Source organism: Dromiciops gliroides, chromosome 2, assembly GCF_019393635.1.
Source record: "Dromiciops gliroides isolate mDroGli1 chromosome 2, mDroGli1.pri, whole genome shotgun sequence".
Classification (NCBI taxonomy): domain Eukaryota; kingdom Metazoa; phylum Chordata; class Mammalia; order Microbiotheria; family Microbiotheriidae; genus Dromiciops; species Dromiciops gliroides.
The window spans coordinates 172540329-172560022 of NC_057862.1; the positions used below are offsets into that span (position 1 = coordinate 172540329).

A 19694-nucleotide genomic window follows, 5' to 3' on the forward strand; every position below is an offset into this window, starting at 1 on the left:
AGAATTCCCATAATGAAATAGTTCCCTTTCTTTAACAGTGTATCACCAGCTTGGTCAGTAGAGGTTTCAAGTCTGGGTGACTGGGAGTATGGTGGTACACATCTGAAATGGGGCCAATATAGAGCAGAAAACTGTCTTTAATCTTCTATCATGTTACATAGGTTGACAGGGCCAAAAAATTCACAACCCAGTGGTCAGTTTTCTAGAAACGAGCCTCTCCATGGTAGGGTAGATTGCCCTCAGATGACAGATTAGTACTGACTTCCCATCCTGCCTTTCGAAAATATTCCAGAGAATAGGTATGATTATCTTGTGTACCATAATGAGCAAGACTAGAGTAGGACTTTTGAGTGGGGGAAAATGGCTAACAACAATAGTAATTAACACAGGGTAATGAGGTTTACATAATGCTTTCTAAATGTCACTTTATCCTCACGACAGCACAGGGAGGTAGATATCATTATTCCCATTTTACAGATGGAAATTGAGTCAGACTCAGGTTAAGTCACTTGCTCAGAATCACACAAGTGGTAAGTAACTTAGGACACAGGACTCCAGCTCCTGTGCTCTATCAGAAAACAAATATTGAAAAAAAAAATTGGTTCTGGGTAAGCTCTGAGCACCCAAATCTATAATATAATTTACCTTCAATCATAGCTACTATAGAACTACCTCCTCTTAAAAATAAATCAAACCCAACAGCATTATATTTTCTCTACTCACAAGTGATATAAAGCAAAGTTTCTGTTGACAAATAATATCCTAGATGACTTACATGCAATTATTGTTGTCTTTATTTATTACTAAATGAGGGCAGGTTCATAGTAGGCCTGAGGGCAGTTATGGGTCTAACTTGTCTCATATCATTAATTTGTTCCACAAAAAATAATAAATAGGTGAAATTAGGTGGGATGATATTGCAAGATTCAAATAATTCCATCACAATGATTTTTTAAAAAACGATACATTTCAACAAAAGTTGAGAACTATCTTTACATGTAATGGAAAAAATAAAATACCTCATACATTAAAAAAAAATTAAACAAATAAACAAATCCTTCTCAAAAAAAAAAAACGATACATTTTGGAACTGCCTGAACAATATTACAATAGGGTTTTGTGATTTTATTATAGGATCTGGTTATAATATGTTAATGATATTATTGTGAAATGCCACTGGATAGGAGTACTACATTTATTAATTTTAGGTTTTAGTGATGCCTTTTGTTTTTTAATCACATATATTTCTCAACATCCCCTTAAGATTTCCTTTGTAATATGTTTAAAAGTATTCAGCAAAAATAACTAATATATTGACCATGTCATGGTCATTGCATGCAACATTTCATACCCATAGTACTCCACTTCTTCAGTGAAAGGAAGTTGGTATCTTGTCTGTTCTCCAGGTCCAAGTTTTTTCATTATAATCATATAACATTGAATTTTATCATATTGTTATATTTACAGTGTTGTCATTGTGTACATTGTTTTCCTGGTTCTGCTTTCTTCATTCTGCATATGTTCATATGTTCCATTATGCCCTGAATTCTTATTATTTTTTTCTGGGTTTTTTTTTTTTTGATGGGGCAATGAGTGTTGAGGGTTAAGTGACTTGCCCAAGGTCACACAGCTAGTAAGTGTCAAGTGTCTGAGGTCAAATTTGAACTCAGGTCTTCCTGAATCCAGGGCCAGTGCTTTATCCACTGTGCCACCTAGCTGCCCCCTTAATTTTTTCTTATGCTGCAATAACATTGCATTTTATTCATGTACCACAACTAGTTCATCCATTTGCCAATTGATGCACCCGTTTTATTTCTAGTTCTCTGGAGTCTCGTTAGATGCTGCTGTGAATATTTTGGCATACATGGTAACTTTATTTTTGACTTTGATATCCTTGGCATTGTAAGATTTCTGAGTCAAAAATTATAGTCACTTTTTCTACATAATTGTCTACTCTTTTCCAGAACAAAATCATGGTTCCATTAATGGTATATTAGCATGCTGACAGAGCATCTTTATGCAAGTAGAGTATTACACTAAAAGTCAGGAGAAACCTATTCAAATCCTGACTCCAATATTTACTAGATGTGTGACCACAGGAAAATAATTTATTCTCTTTGAGTTTCAGTTTTCCCATGTGCATGATGGGGATTTGATTACTTCTGGTACCTCAAAGGACCTGTGTTCAGATTCCACTTTTGTTGCTTACCGCCTCTGTGGCCTCAGACAAATCCCTTAACCTCTCTAGGCCTCAGTTCCCACATTTGCAAAATAAGGAGAATTGGAATAGATCAGTTTTAAGATTCCTTCCAGTTCTGAATCTATAATCCTATGATTCCAACTAACAAGACTGTTGCAGGATAAAATGAGATAATGTATGCGAAGCTTCTCACAGAACTTTAAAAGCCTGTACAAATGTCAGCTATCATTATTATTATTATTCTTAAAACGGCAACTATCAGCAAATAGGGAGTTCATGAATAGGACTATTCTGTGAATTTCAGACTGCAAAACCTTTCCCATCATTTGGACAAATAAGTTTCCACTAAGTCCCTTTAAGTGAAATAGCAGAGAATTCGAGGTCCTTCCCATTTGGCACACCAGCGAGCCTTTCTGTAATGTTATCTCGACTGTGGAAAGAACAGACTTCTTGTTTACATTCATACTGGACAACTTTTAAATGATAATCTTGGGGGGGAAATCATTCTCAGGGGCCAAATTATGACCTCAATTATTTTGTGCACAGAGCCTGGAGCTCTACAGAAGAACAGGAAGGGAGAAACAGAAAGGATAAGAGGCAGAGAAGTCTGAGACATGTTTGGCCATAAGCCAACATAATCCTATAACCCATTTCATAGTCTTCCAGCAGGTCTACAAAGTTATTGCACAGCCACAGCCAGCTTCTTTGTTGGCTGAGAAACGCCAATGAGCACTGCACCCAATGCTTCATTAATACTATTTATTAGTGCTGGGGCACAATGTGTGCCAAAAGGCAAGAGGTCAATCAGGTTAACGGCCCATCTCCCTCCATCCTCCAAGGCTGTCCTTTTATTAATAAGGACACTATTACCTACAGGTCTATTATGGAAAACAAAGGATGATAGCTAAAGCAAAGGTCACTGCACCTGTCCGGTGTTCAATGAATTTTTTCTTTAAAGCACTGTAATTTCACCTTTGGAATAAAACATCTTTCTGCACCTGTTTTTCAAAATAGACAATGATTTATTTATGCCAGTGAAGAGAAAACCATTCAGAGAGAGTAGAAAGAAAATTTGATTGTGAGTTAGTTCTAAGTTAGATGTGCTATCAATTAATTTGTTGTTAATTTGCTGTCAATTAATTTGCTAGAAGATATCTTCTAGCTAATAAGCCTACAACTTAATTGTATATTGTGGTTGCCTGAGTGGTGTCATGTAAAGCACAGTGTCTTTAAAATCAGAGGATCTGGGTTCAAATCCTATATCTGTTACATACTTACATGACCTTGGGCATCCAAACTCATTATTCTTCTCATACCTTATTACGATTCCTTTCTATAGATTCCTTTTCTATAGATTAGGGCATTAGGATGGTGGTAGAGTAAATCAATGGTTTCCAAACTTTTAAAATTGTGTCCCGGATCAGTGAAATATATCATCAGCATGCACTCAATGAGTGTATATTTACTTATTTATAAATTATACATATGTACTTCTATATTAATAATTATATTCATTATGAAACTTACACAAAAAAGAAATTTAAAAGGGATGAAATAATATTTGACTCTAAAGTCAATAGGGATCCATTGGACTTTCTTGAGTAGGAGAATGACATGGTCAGATCTGTGCTTTAGGGAAATACCCCTAGTAGTTATGTGGTGAATGCACTGCAGTGAGGAAAAACCTGAAGAAAGGAGATCAAGTAGGATGCTATTTCAATATTCCAGGTAAGAAATGAGGAGTGCCTAAAACAAGGTAGTGATTGTGAGGAGAGAGAAGAGGACAGTTGTAAGAGAGATAGAAGTAGAAACAAGGGGCAGCTAGGTGGCGCAGTGGATAGAGCACTGGCCCTGGATTCAGGAGGACCTGAGTTCAAATCCGGCCTGAGACACTTAACCCTTACTGGCTGTGTGACCCTGGGCAAGTCACTTAATGCCAATTGCCTTGCAAAAAAAAAAAAAAAGAAGTGGAAACAAGATCTTTTGATTGATCTGTGAGGAAGAATTAAGAGCTGAGGATTGCACCCAAGAAGATGTAAGCCTGGGTGGTTGAAGGAATGGTGGTGTCTTTGACAGTAAAAATAGGTGGATTTTGGGAGAAAGATATTGCAATGAGAGCTCTGATACAGATCATAATCCATTCATATTTATTCTGTGGCATTATTCTTCCCATAATGAAAGGGAGAGGGGGTGCTCTTATTGATCACTGCCCTGAAGTGCAGAGCCTGCCCTTACTGCAAGCCTATCTGTTGTAACCAAGAGTTGATTATCTAGGAGCAGAAGGTGGATATGCTAGAGTTGCGGGTGTCAGGTAGGGGACAGGCAGAATTTTTCTAATGTCACCTGTGCAGCAGTTGCCATTGGTGGTCTGTAAAAGGTTAGGTTAAAAATTCCCTGAAGAGCCCATGCTCATCTCAGGAGAGGGATAATTGGGAATTTACAAAGTGGGTGGAGGGGGCAAAATGGAGTTTTGGGAAGTAGGGATAGTTGTGGTTATTTTAGAGAAAAACCACATGATTGGTTGTCTGGGGACAGGGTTGGGGTGGGGAGAGATGTGATCTGTCTTCTGGCCCTCTAATTCTTTGATCACATACCCCTTGGTATCAGGCAGGTCCACATGACCCACTTTGGAACCTATTAGATTAGATGATCTTTAAGGATCCTTTGAGTGACTTGTAGAGGCCATGAGTATGCCATTCCTATGAAATTTCACCAGTGTTTATTAAGGCCCTATTCTGAGTAGAGAACTATGTTAGTAAAGGGGATGGTAGTGATATATGTTCACAGTTTTGATAAGATACATCCCTGCCCTCAGGGAGCTTATATTCTAGTTAGTACATAAGACACATACACAGAAAATTAAAATACACAACATTCCATGGTAAAGATATACAAAACAAGTGCTACTATAGGTTAGATAGTTTGGTCTTTTTTTTTTTTTGTGAGGCAATGAGGGTTAAGTGATTTGCCCAGGGTCACACAGCTAGTAAGTGTCAAGTGTCTGAGGCTGTATTTGAACTCAGGTCCTCCTGAATCCAGGGCTGGTGCTTTATCTACTATGCCACCTAGTTGCCCCCAAGAGTTAATTTGAAGGATAGTTTTTCAGAATGTTTAGTCTTTGGTCACTGTATCTTCAGAATCACTTATAGATTTAATAATGTCCCAAAACAACAGCAGTGAAAGCATCTGTCACCCAACCCTACTTCACAAGGGCCTCCTTCCCTAGCTTCTCTTTCCCTACCCAACCCCACCCCCAAGTTAAGAAAGGAGGACTAAGGTCTGGGAAGATTCTGATGCATTTAAGATCTGGAAATGTTTAGACAATTTTTGTTAGAGTTCTTCCAGGAGATGATAAAGTTGGAAAAATTAGCCCTTTTCCCCTGCCCTTGTGGATATGCAGTGAGAACAAGTGATATCCTTCTGTTCTATCAGCTCATATGTTCATATGACAACACAAAGGCCATCTAATAAATGCCCTGGTTCCAGGAATCTAGCCCAACAGTCATGTTCTTAGTTAAAGTTGTTCAGTCTGTGTTCTGTGAGGCTCCCTGCTTCTTCTCAGGCAGTGTTCTTAACTTTTGTATGTGTGTGTGTGTGTGTGTGTGTGTGTGGTTCATGAACCCCTTTGTCATTTCAGTGAAGTTTGTAAATCCCTTCTTAGGAAAATGTTTTTAAATGTATAAAATACAATGTATGGGTTTAAAAAGGAAACCAATTTTACTGAAATATAGTTGTGAAAATATTTACAAAAACAAATTCACAGAAGCCAGGCTAAGAACCCCTGCCTAAGTATTGTTAGATGAAAGAAAGGTTAGTCATTGTGCATATTTCTCTTGTGCAAAGTTCATAATTTTGAAGGGTAGGCAGATAACTAGAAATATGATTTCATTTACTGCAGACAATTATAAATGTGAAAAAACTCCCGGCTCATCTATAATATAAAGTCTTATAGAGACTTGTTTGAGGACACTGAATGAGAGGATAAGTGATGTGCCTTTGGTCACACAGCTAGTGTTTTAAAAGGTAGACTTGAACCAAGATATCACAGCTCCAAAACTAGTCTTGTATTGACCTCTCTAAGCTGCTGAGACCTCCAGCAACAAAAGCATTCTAAATCTGAAGTTCTGGAGTATGAAAAAATGTTTAGAAGAGTATTACAAAAATTTTGAAAATCATTCCCAAGGTTACCATAGTAATGCAAGTCCCTGAAACCCACACCTATAAAATTTCAAAAAATAGCTTTAAAATTTGATAGAGCCTTTAGAATTTGATTCAACCTCAATCATTACCACATTTGTTCATTTATTCAATAAATATTCATTGAGAGCTGATATTACACCAATAGCACATAGAAAAGAAGATAAATACATTTCTCTGTCCTCAAACGGTTTATATTCTAGTTGGGGAGAGTTGAATGGTGAAATATAAGTATGAGACAACTTGAAGACAAAAATAATTACACCAGTACTGGAAGCAGCAAGGGTGTTGTGATAAGCTAATGATGAGATGTGATTGTAAGAGATAGTGATGAGAAAATGCTTAGATGAGATAATGCATGTAAAACATTTTGTGAACCATAAATTGCCACATCAATTCTAGTCATTGTCATTGTTGTCATCTTTGTAATTGTCATCTTAATTATCATCAACAACACCAACACCATCACCATCACCACCACCATCATCATCATTCTACAGTCACTAAGCCTCTAGTCTGGTGTTGGCTTCATTCCCTGAGCCTTCTATTGCACTCTTGCCAGGTTCAACCATTGAAGTTTCTCTTGGATTGATAGAGAAGAAGCAAAGTCAGAACTTTAACTAGACAGGGCCAACCATAGCTTTGCTCCAAGGTACCAAAGTTTAAAAGGCATTTATAGCACTTTCACTCCATCAATAGAATAGAAAAATATTGCTTAGTTCATAGCCATCAAGAATAATCTAAATAGTAAGGTACTATGAGTTCTGCTTCTTTTGCATTGGTGGCTAGCTCAGGTAACTTCCTCCTCACTGGACCTGTCCATTAATAGCATCTCCAACAATGGAGATCTCTGTTTCTTTTTCCATGGGGTCTTGGGTCATAGAGGCTCCTTCCTCAAAATTGAATTTATCTTTAAATACTTGATTTCAGAATTGGAAATCAAAGGAATGCCCATCAATTGGAGAATGGCTAAACAAGCTGTGGTATATGATGGTGATGGAATATTACTGTGCTATAAGAAATGACAAGCAAGTTGATTTCAGAAAGGCCTGGAAAGACTTGTATGAACTGATGTATAGTGAAGAGAACAGAACCAAGAGAACATTGTGTACAGAGAGAGCAATATTGTTTTATGAAGAACTGTGAAAGACTTAAGTATTCTCAAGACAATTCCAAAGGACTATTGATGAAACATACTATCCACCTCCAAAGAAAGAACTGATATTGATGGAACACAGATCGAAGCATGCTGTTTTTCACTTTCTTTGATTTTTTCTTTTATTAATATATTCATATACAAAATTACTGATATGGTAATGTTTTACATGATTGTGCATAACCTATGTCTGACTGCTTGCTGCCTCAGGGAGGGAGGGTAGGAAGGATAAAAATTGGAACTCCAAACTATAAATAAAAATATTTATTACTTTAAAAATAACAAAAAAAAGACTTGATTTGAGGAAATTCATGTTCTTTGCAATAGAATGAAAATGGTATGAGGATGAGAATAAGTGAGTCACACATGAAAGGAAGAAATGTATAGAATGTAAAATAATGATAGCTGAAATTGGATCAGTATGGGGATTTTGATGAGAGTGCAGGTAAAGAGAAAAGAAGCCCACTATAGGGTATACCCAACTCATTTCATTAGAGCATTCACACAGGTAATTTAATTTTTTAAAGTGAACATTTACTGAAGTTGTAATCACAAAGACAATTGTTTTCATTTCAGTGAAGTGCTCTGAAGGAGGGACAAGAAACAGGTTTGTTAGCCCCCGACATCTTGATCATCACTTCTCTTGAGACCCTGAGCATAATAGCCTAGGACTCTTTGACTGAAAGAAACAACAGAGCCTTGCAGATCACCTGCTCTTCATCCAGCCCACCATGTGCAGCCATTGTCTGAGGGAACAATTCCTCTGTATGAAGAGATTCCACATTACAATTGCTTTTAAAGGGATTGCAACATCTGTTTTCTTCACTACTAAAGGCTACTGAAGAATCATAAACAAAGTTTTCACCACCGAAGTCCTTGGTTTCTACAAATGGCACAATGGATGTGGTTTTATCAATGGAAATGACTTTAAAAAGGTGCTAGACAGAGTAGGTGATTGACAAATGTCTTTTCCCTTTCATTCATTCATTCATTCATTCAGTCAGTCAGTCAGTCATTGATTAAACTAAAGAAATAAAAACTTAACTCATCTGGATTTTTAAAAATATAACTGAACTTTCCTTAAAAATTCAAACTTAAAAATGAGATGCAAAATGCTATTTGGGGAGACATTTGGGTTTATCTAACACGCTTCTCAGTGGTTAACAACTAAGACCCAAAGATATGACACCCTCTCTTTTACCTGCTGCCCATGAGATTGGGCTAAGTGAACATCAGCACCTATCTCTTTAAAATTCCCTCATTACAACATACTTTTTGGCAAAGCAAAACCAAAAAGACTAAAAAAATATAAGTAGTAGGTATTTTAAAGTATTTTTATACCTACTTTTTGGTTCACATCATCCCCAACTTCATTTCTTTCAATACTGGGTACAGATGTGGAAATCATTTTCTTGGTTCTACCATACATATAGAGGCTGGGCATTTGTTTTAAGGTATATAATTTTCTATTATGTCATGATTTATATAGTTCTTTGATAACTTGCCACTTCCTATCACCATATGAACCAGAATAATTTATGCCTAGGGCAGGTCAACTTTGCCACTATTTGGGGAGACATTTGAAAAAAAAGTGTGTTGTACCTTTTAAATTAGAACAAGTCATGAAGGGCTAGAAGAAACAGTCAGTTAGAAATATGTTCTAGATCTGGACAGATAGGTTCTGACTGATTGCCACTCTGCTTTGTTAAACTTTCAAAAGACATTTATGGTGACCTATTTCTGATGATCAGTTTTGTTAACAAGAAATTGACCAGTGAATGACATATCTTTCCCTTTTAAAGTGTCCTAAAGAACAATGTGAAAAGCTCACTAGTTCTGGAATCAGAGGAATTGGGTTCAAATCCCACTTTTGATCCTTACAACCTGTGTAACATTAATTTATTTAACCTCCCAGGACCTCAATTTCCTTATCTGTAAAATGAGGTTCCTTCCAGTTTCATATCTATGATCCTATAAATTGAATTTTTTTCTTTTTCTATTTGCCCTTCCTTCCTTTCCCTCCATATATCTTAATATTTCAAAAGCTCCCTGATTTAATGACTGTTATTATTTCTTCCCCTTAGGACAGCCTGATTTGGGATGACATGTATATAAGGAAACCTACCCAATGTAATAATGCATACCAGAACCTGTGTTCCATTGTTCTAGCCTTCTGGAACTCTGTGTCACCTCCACATCCCTCCCCTAGGGCAAAGCAGTAGGAATCCAGTGTCACCTTCACCACATAAATTATTATCTATTTCTTTAATATTTTCGCAAATTAATCCCCCCACCTAGACAGCAGGCTGGATTTAACTAGGAAGCTTTGTAACTGTGGCTTAGCAGAGTTAGTTATCCTGGTTAATTGGATTGATGGAGACAACAGTAATTACCCTAGATGAGATTGCCTGTACTATAATTATGTTTCCATCTTCCATATGAGCCAGACTTGTGGAATACATACTGGTAGGTTCTTCCAATTATAATCAGGTTAAGAAGAGCACAATATTTGCTATACAAATCATGTTTGCAATTTATAGAATTAAAAAAGTGTCTGGGCTGAAAGAATTGTTCATCTGAAGCAGCTTTTATGATTCAAAGACATTAATTTGCAGAACTGTGTGTTTAGCAAGATAACTTCAGTGCAGGGAGATTGATTGATTAATTGATTGTTTTTTAATCAAAGGATCATGGTGAAAAGGAATCTTGGAAGTCCTCTAGACCAAAAGAGGAAGGAGTTGAGATCCTGAGACACCAAGGTTATACAAGTAATAAAGGGTTAGGGTCCTCATTTGAACTCAAGTCCTCAATTTCATACCTAGCATTCTTTCTAATGCACCAGACTACCTGTCAATCAGACAAGGCTCATCAGACACTAGAACTGTTATTCAGCTAAATGATAAGCCCACCTCTGGGTTAGGAAGAGCTTGCTTCAAATTCTGCCTCTAGCTCTATGACTGTAGGCAAATCATGGAACCTCTCTGATTTCCAATATCCTCATCTGTAAAAGGTGAATATTTTTAAAGTAATAAACATTTGTATTTATAGTTCTGAGTTCCAATTTTTCCCCCTCCTTCCTTCCCTCCCCTTCCCTCTCCCTGAGGTGGTAAGCAATCAGATATGGATTATGCATGTATGATTATGTAAAGCATGACCATATTTGTCATTTTGTATAAGAAACCTTGAATAAAAATGAAAGAAAGTGAAAAATAGCATGTTTCAGTCTGTGTTCCCTCAATATCACTTCTTTCTTTGGAGTTGGATAGTATGTTTCATCAATAGTCCTTTTGAAATTGTCTTGGATCATTGTATTTTTGAGAATAGTTAAGTCATTCACAATTCTTCATCAAACAATATAGCTGTCTCTGTGCACAATGTTCTCTTGGTTCTGCTCACTTCACTATATATCAGTTAATACAAGTTAAAAGATGAATATGAATAACTTATTGCCTACTTACAGAGTCCTCATGAGGCCAGAACAAGATAATGTATGTGGAGCACTTTCCAAACTTTAAAGTACTATACCAACTTTTACTATTATCTGCACTAATAATTATGTATCAGTAGAAATATTGCATCCATAAAGTTATTCTTAGTTTAAAAAAATGATACACGACACAGAATGAATCTGATTCAAGTTTTCTAAGGTCCTGAAGTTCCCTATTGCAAATGGCTTAAGCAGCTTCAGAAAACAGCAAATTGGAATTCACTTTGAATTGATAAAAATGATGGTAAGATTCCCATAGCTATAATCATGCTCTAACTCAGGGGTTCTTAACCCTTTTTTAAAAATGTCATGGACCCTTTTGACAGTCTGGTGAAGCCTATGGACTTTTTATTATGATATATATATATATATATGTATATATATATATAATTATTATTATTATTATTTTTTTTTTTAGTGAGGCAATTGGGGTTAAGTGCCCAGGGTCACACAGCTAGTAAGTGTGTGTTGTGTCTGAGCTGGATTTGAACTCAGGTACTCCTGACTCCAGGGCAGGTGCTCTATCCACTGCGCCACCTAGCTGCCCCTAGGATATATATCTTTTTGATCATGAAAAGCTAAATTTTAGTTAGATGTTGGTGGGAAGAAGAGGCATATTCCCCCCTCCCCACCAAGTTAATAGATCTCCTGAAATGTCTTCAAGGAACCATTAGGATTTAGAATCCCTGCTCTAACCACTGGTTTCCCTTCTCCCTATACCCAGCAAAGACTGTAACCACAATCAGGTATATGGGGGGCACCTAGGGACTGGCTGGAAGTTTCCTATCCTTTCTCATCCTTCCCCCATTCCTCCTCCTCCCAATAAGGACTATAACCACAAGGATATATATATATATATATATATATATATATTTCTTTTATGGGGGGGCACCCATGTCCTGTTTGGAAGTGTCCTATCCCTTTTCTTCTCCCTCCTCATTCAGTTGCCAGTTACTTGCATTTGCTGGGGGATGGGGGGAGGTTGTAACTATTTCTGGGACCTCTTTAGTATAGGATTTGTGCATTCCGTCCTGTATCTGACCAAAAAATAGTGTTGGGAAGGGGGTTAGCCTGTTTATAGTATTTCTATCCAGGCACAGGAAGTTCAGTACTTACAACTTTGTCTGAAGGAGAGAGGGAGAGGGAGAGGGAGAGAGAGAGAGAAAGAAAAAAAGAAAAGAAAAAAGTTCATCCTGAATTAACAAAACAGATGTTGCACATCAAATGAAACCTGATTTTCTAACAAGATAGGAGTGTTCCTATTGTCTTTCTTAATGAGATTAGGGCTCCCTCAATCACTGTTTTTGACTGATACTATTGGAAAGTTGAGCAACTTGGTTAATTGAGCTCTGTTGGACCCTGGTGGGAAGACCTCAGTAAAATCTTCATCTGATTTGTATTGGAGCCCCTGATGCAGGGAAGGGGGGGGGGAACGGGGATGGGAGGAGGGTGTAAACCACTTTTTCTTTCTTCCCTTCCCAGAAAAGGCTTTGAGGACAATATAGTACCCTGCCACAGAGACTCACAAAGGATGTGTTTCATGTGATCCAGCTTCAGAGACAAGCGGTCCTCTGCCTCATAAAGGGTCTAATCAGGCTGGAAACCCAAAGACAAAAAGCTGTCTCCTTTCTCTCTCTCTCTTCCTCTCACTTAGGAGCCCCTGGGCTCACTGAAGCTTTATTTGCCTGGATCCTCACTTGACAAATACCACAGCCAAGACCTCCAACTATGAACATCTTCTTTTTTTTTTTAATTAATTTTTTTTTTTAGTGAGGCAATTGGGGTTAAGTGACTTGCCCAGGGTCACACAGCTAATAAGTGGCTGAGGCTGGATTTGAACTCAGGTACTCCTGACTCCAGGGCCGGTGCTCTATCCACTGTGCCACCTAGCTGCTCCCTATGAACATCTTCTAAAGGTCACACTATATGGGGTTCAATGAAAGGCTGTAATAGGGGGAAAAAGGCAAAAGTACAGCAATTGAGAGGCAGTATAGGAATAGAGAGTAGACCTCTGAGTCAGGAAGACCTGAGTTCAAGTCTTTTCTTTGACAGGACAGGCTGTGTGACCTTGGGCAAGCCACTTATATAAGTGCCTCAGATAATCCTCTGTGACAGTGAGTTGAAGATGTTCATTGGCAGAAGGATTTTTCTCCCAAGAGCTGCCTACACCAAGTAAAATTAAAACAAACAAAAAGCAAAACGACTTCATCGTCCAACCAAGAAATAATAAAATTAGGTCTTACCTTAGAGGGGCCTGGGTTTGTCCAGTCAAAAAATCTATGTAAGAACAAAGGAAAGAAAGAATGAGTTACCTCATTATTATGTCTTATCCCTGCTACACTTACATATATAAAGCATATTGTTGTCGTAAAGAACATATAAGAGGCAGCTAGGTGGCACAGTGGATAGAGCACCAGCCCTGGATTCAGGAGGATCTGAGTTCAAATCCAGCCTCAAACACTTGACACGTACTAGCTGTGTGACCCTGGGCAAGTCACTTAACCCCCATTGCCCAGCAAAAAACAAAACAAAACAAAACAAAAAACCAAAAATCCCCATATAAGTGTAAGTTACCATTATTAACTGAGGTTATATACATTAATTTAACAACTCAATTGCAGCCTTTCCTTGGTTTATGGACTAGGTATGTTTTAGCAAAGTTGTCCACAAAGCAAATTCCATATCATGAATAATATTTTCCCATTTATTTCTATCATTAAATAAGAGGTATATATTCTCAAGAGGTGAACAAACTTCTCCAATAGATTGAGTTGAAAAAATGTTACTATAGAAGGGTAAGAAATTGATAAACAGACCTTATCCCCCTTAGGTAGGGAGAGGCAATGTGGTTCAGTAGACAGAGTTCTAGGCATGGAATGAGGAAGAACTGGGTTCAGATCCTATTTGGGATGTATATTAGCTGTACATCCATGGGCAAGTTACTCAAAGTTCTAAAATGGGCATAATCGTACCTATAGTAACCACTTCACAGAGTTGTTGACAAAAATGAGCTAATGTAAAGCACTATATGTGAATTATTATTAGATATGGAAGTGTAATACCTGTGTATCTACATATGACACTTGGAACACTGCAATAAGTTTATGTGATACCTTCTTTTTATGGGATGACAGCATGTCATTGTATTAATTATCCAGAGAGGAAGAATAATATATGAACTGTCCACTAGTCAGCACTATGTTTAAGACCCCAGCCCAGGAACCATCTCTGTTCCTTTCTGTTGCATGTGTGGGTAGCCTCCCCAAAGCCCATATCTCCTCTGGCCATCAAAGGGCACTCGGCCTACAAATATCTAGGTTGCTCACCTACCACCATGATGCATACCTTCAAGAGGTGGCACTGATCAGTCTAAATTCATGCTGGACAAGTTCTGAATCAAACCAAGAGATGATATAGAACATTGCTCAAAATATTAAAACAATAAAAGGCCCTGCCCTGTACCTGAACTGTTTTCCCTATGATCATACCATCTAAAATTCACCGGATATATACATATACATACATATATACATATACACACATATAATGGCCATGTAATTAACTAAACTTAACAAAAATAGGGAAAAAATAAATCTTCCTACATTTTCCTTGACATCTTCCCAAACTGCTTCAGGGGGACCTTTCTGGTTTTCTGAGAGTATCCATGGAATTCCTAAAGTATAATGGAATGAAACTTCTGGGGCATGACTGCATTATAGCTATCCTGGTTTGTTTGTGAGAACCCAGGATTTCCATTCCAGTATTAGTGGTCACTTGCCCCCAAACAGCTGAGTGGCAATCAGAAAACCTAGCTCCAATAGCAGCTGTTGGTTGTCTCAGTTCCCTATACATGAACAAGAAGTCCATGTCTAAAGGTATTTCCTTGGGCTTCCAGTGATGCAGTTTGTTTGAATTTATCATATTCTTTCTTTCCAGATAATCATTCCATACGCAGCTAGGCTGCAATACCACCCTTTGCCACTGGTGTTGCTATATAATACAGGTACTCTGGTCTGAAATTTTCTGCTTGAGGTTCTGGAAAATGAATGTTACTTTAATAAATAGATATACATAACTGTAAGTGCTATTAAAATGTATGTGCATTTCTCATATTTCAGAATTTCAAAGACCTGCAAAGAAACTTATAGATCATCTTTTTTTTTTTCTTTTTTCTTTTTTCTTCTTCTTTTTTTTTTTTTGTGCAGGGCAATGAAGCTTAAGTGACTTGCCCAAGGTCACACAGCTAGTAAGTGTCAAGTGTCTGAGGCCAGATTTGAACTCAGGTCCTCCTGAATCCAGGGCCAGCCCTTCATCCACTGCGCCACCTAGCTGCCCTCAAAACTTATAGATCATCAAAGAAACTTATGTCTACCAGGAGCCCTAGAGATCTTGTAAGCTATATAAAAGATGAAGTTGGCCAGTGCAAAATTAAGAGTTTAGACTAAATGGCCCATAAGGTCCTTTTCAACTCTAAATCTATGATGTGATGATCTGCTCCAGCCTCCTTGCTTTAGAGATGAGGAAACAGAGACTGGGTGAGGCACAATGTCACACTCCTAGTTAATGGCAAGATCAGGACTTGAATCCACATCTCCTGATTCCTTGTTTCTTTGTTTTCACCTTTCTAATTATACTGATACCAAATCTGTTTATGGATGTGCCTTGTAAACAAACGCTAATCCAGGAATGATTATTTTAAATTTGTGTATCTTCCAACTCTGGATACATAGACAATTTAAAAATAATACCCAGAGCAATAATGTAGGCTTCAGTTGTTCATTATGACTCTTGGCATCTGGGCTTGTTTTTCCAGGATGTCACATACTTCCTTTGGGTCTAGAAACGTTTCCTCTCCCTGGGCTGAAAGAATGGATTTCACTTCAGTGTTTTGCTTTGCTTTGTAATCTGTGTTTAGCCAACAATGCCTGAATTCAACAGAAAGGTTATAATACTTTTGACTCTAGTACCTTTTCTTTAGACGCAACGACATATTGATAATTTCATCCTGAGCATGCTTTGCTTCAGGGGCAGAAACTATGCTTTGTACACATTATTAGTGGAGATTAAAGCAAAATTAACATTGAAGTGTACAGTGAACTGCAAAAATCAAGGAGGGAAAAAAAAAAGAAAGACATGGGATTATGTGAAAATCCTTTTACTTATTTAAAAACAGTAAAGGGTATGTTTTAAATTATGGCAAATTTACCCTCTTTTTGTTGGGTCTCTGCCCTGGAAGGAAACGTGTAATTATAGCATGCCTCCTGATTTTAGCTAGAGAGGTTTTAAGGTGAAGTGTGTAGTCACACTTGTCTCCCATTCCCATGTACCTTTTGAAGTAAACAGTATGACAAATAGCTGCTGCAACTGCTACCCTCCAATCTCTCTTCTATTTTAGAACAGTTCTGTGGTTCCGGCAGACTTCTCTAAAGAGCGAATACTTTGACTTTGCAAGAGAAGACAAAGGGTTACTTTAAAGGAACGACAGACTACATGTCATTGGTTGGAGTAAAGGGAATTGAAAAGAAAGTCAATCATCTCTAGTTCTACCCATATCCAATTGCCTCATAGGCTTTCCCCCCTTTTATGTGTCACCTAGAGTGGGATTATAAACCGCACTAAAATACCTCTAATTTAAGGAGAAGACATAAGAAATGATCTGGGACTGTACTAACTTGCTTGGTCTTTTTTTTTTTTTTTAATCCTCTGGGGCAGAAGGTATTTTGAAATACCTCTTTTCTTCAAGTCATAATTGACTTGAAATTTGAAAAGAAAGGGCTTTCTTCAAGAATGAAAAGTCCATCTTTACCTACACATTTTGTCTTCCCCTCCTCTTTTCTGGCTATAAAACGGGGGGAGGGGGATTGGAGAGTGGTTTTAAAAGCAGTATTTTTGCCCAAAGTGCCAAAAAACATGATAAAGAAAGGAGGTAAACATGAGGAGATCTAGATTCCAATTAATGTGGGGTCAGCTTGCTGTGTGATTCTGTATGAGTCACCGAATTACAGAGCTGGAAGGGATCTTTGGTGGGATGTCACAACACTTTCATTTTACAGATGATGAAAGAAACTCCCAGAGGTTAAATGACTTGCCTGAGATCACATTGTCTTTTTGGTAAGAGAGCGGAAGGGGGTGAGAATCTTAAAGATTAATGAAGTTTGAGGAGAGTGGGAGTAGATAGGAGCAGTTGCTTTCATAATCTATCCCCTCCACTCAATTTTAGGCTTTAAAAATCAAGGAAATAGGGAGCCTTCTACAAGTAAATACAATTAATCATGAATCTTATGTTTTTAGCTAGAAACCCGATAATGAAATGGGTATGTGCCATCCTACTTTTTGTAGTTTTTTTTTTTACTAATTCATAGTTTTCTTATTTTTGCTTATGACAGCACAAACCTTTCAAATTCTTGCCTGAATTAATATATTAATATTATCAAAGCATTTATGCATGTTACTGTACTGTAATGTGCTTCTTCTCAAACACAATATCCCATCTTCCAGCTCCATGACTTTAAATAGGTCATCTCTCCTACTTGGAAAGCACTCCCTTCCAAACTTCTGCCTCATCACATGTCTTTTTTCTTTTCTTCCAAAATACACAAAATAAGTAGCATCTTCTATATGAAGCTTTTTCTGAGCCCTGCCCTCCCCCACCAATGCTAGTGCCTTCCCTCCATTTGCCTTTCACTTCTTTTTATTTACTTAAATTTATTCTGTATATACTCACTCTTTTTTGTGGGCAATAAGGGTTAAGTAGCTTGCCCAGGGTCACACAGCTAGTCAATGTCAAGTGTCTGAGGCCGGATTTGAACTCATGTCCTCCTGACTCCAGGGCAGGTGCTTTATCCACTGTGCCACCTAACTGCCCCTATTCTATATGTACTCAAATATGTACTTGTCATCTTCCTGTCAGAATGGAAGCTCTTTGAATATATAGATTGTTTCATTTTTTTGTACTTGTATCTCCAGTGCCTGGCATATACTAGATGCTTAATAAATACTTGGTGACTGATTGATGTACATAATTCTTTTTCATATTATTAGGGCAACTTCTCTAATTTTGTTGTTGTTTTGTCGATTTAGTCATGTCTGATTCTTTGCGACCCCATTTGAGGTTTTCTTGGCAGAGTTATTGAAGTGGTTTGGCATTTCCTTCTCCAGCTCATTTTACAGATGAGGAAACTGAGGCAAACAGTATAAAGTGACTTGCCCAGGGTCATACAGTTAGTGTGTGAAGCTGGATTTGAACTCAGGTCTTCCTGATTTCAGGCCTGGCATTGTATTCACTGCTTCACCACAATTAGTGATAAATATTTGATCCTAATTTTCCAGTTCATAGGTTGAAATGCTTGTCAGGTTAGGAAGCTCACAGGATTACAAAGGGTGAAGGATTTTCTTCCTTCTGCTTTTATGAGAGCAATCTGGGACTTTGCAACACTGCTGTGGTCCTGTTCTTTGGGGCTGGGAAGGACTAGTAGGGAAATCTTGCTACCTATAGGACTTTATGGGTTTTAACAGTTTCTAGCTCTGTATCAATCCTAAATTCTCAAGGATTTGCCCCTTTAAAGAAGAAAAGAAGGGTGTATTTGGTGATTTCCTCCTCTATCATACCTTTGTTGAAGTGTGCTGTGTAAAGGAGCCTGTCATTCAGAGCATAGCTTGGAATTGTTGTGATCTCAGTCCTTCTTTGTCATTTTCTCACCTCCGCTCATCCCATCACTGCATACTCTTTCTAGTCATTGTTAATGTCTGCCCACTGTTGTGTGTCCACATGACTTTAACTGTCCTCTGCTCCTGCTGATCCTACTTTCACCATTACTATTTTTTTTTGATGGGGCAATGAGGGTTAAATGACTTGCCCAGGGTCACACAGCTAGTCTGAGGCCAGATTTGAACTCAGGTACTCCTGAATCCAGGGCCTATGCTTTATCCACTGTGCCACCTAGCTGCCCCAGCTGACCCTACTTTCATGATAATTTCTCTCCCCTCCCTCAGTTCCTTCCTCCATCCCTCTCCCCCCTTTCTCACTGTGTCTCTTTGTGTGTGTCTCTCTCTTCTCTGTTTCTCTCTCTGTCTCTGTGTCTGTCTGTCTGTGTCTCTTTCTGTCTCTGTCTCTTCACTCTCTGTCTCTGTGTCTGTCTGTCTGTCTGTCTGTCTGTCTCTCTCTCTCACACACACACACACAAACACACAGACACAAACACATAAACCTCCCCAAATTTCTCTCTTGGACTGATGCCTTAAACACTGACCTCTCTGCAGATCTCGAAGCTCACCTCCTTCTTCCTTTCTAATAGTTCAGCCATCATCACTTGCTTTATATGGCATATGACATACACATTCTTTTCTTTTTTCATGTTTGAGAGAGTTGTTTTATTGTATGTACTTAAGGTATAAGTTGAACCATCTGCATTCTGATAAAACAGTAAACAGCAGCCCACCTCGCCCAGGCTATACCATTTTGTTTGTCCATCCTAAGGTTTTTAGCAACTTTTCCTTCACAGAGTCAAGAGGCAGTGTGTGCAGACCTGTAACTGATTTGTCTTTAAAATGTCCATAAGTGGAACATTTAATAAAACCAGGGAAAATGGATTTCTAAACAACTCATTTTTATCATGGGTATCCTTGTCTTTGGAGCATACACATTATTCTTGAGA

General features: G+C 37.9%; 1 protein-coding gene across 1 annotated transcript in view; it reads right to left on the reverse strand.

The window, feature by feature from the left end:
* The window catches only part of SEMA6D (semaphorin 6D), an 809515-nt gene that overhangs the window by 244357 nt on the left and 545464 nt on the right, over positions 1-19694 (reverse strand). Inside the window, exon 3 of the mRNA XM_043985488.1 lies at positions 13284-13317. The gene's annotated coding sequence lies outside the window, so the exon portion shown is untranslated. The remainder of the gene's footprint in view (positions 1-13283; positions 13318-19694) is intronic.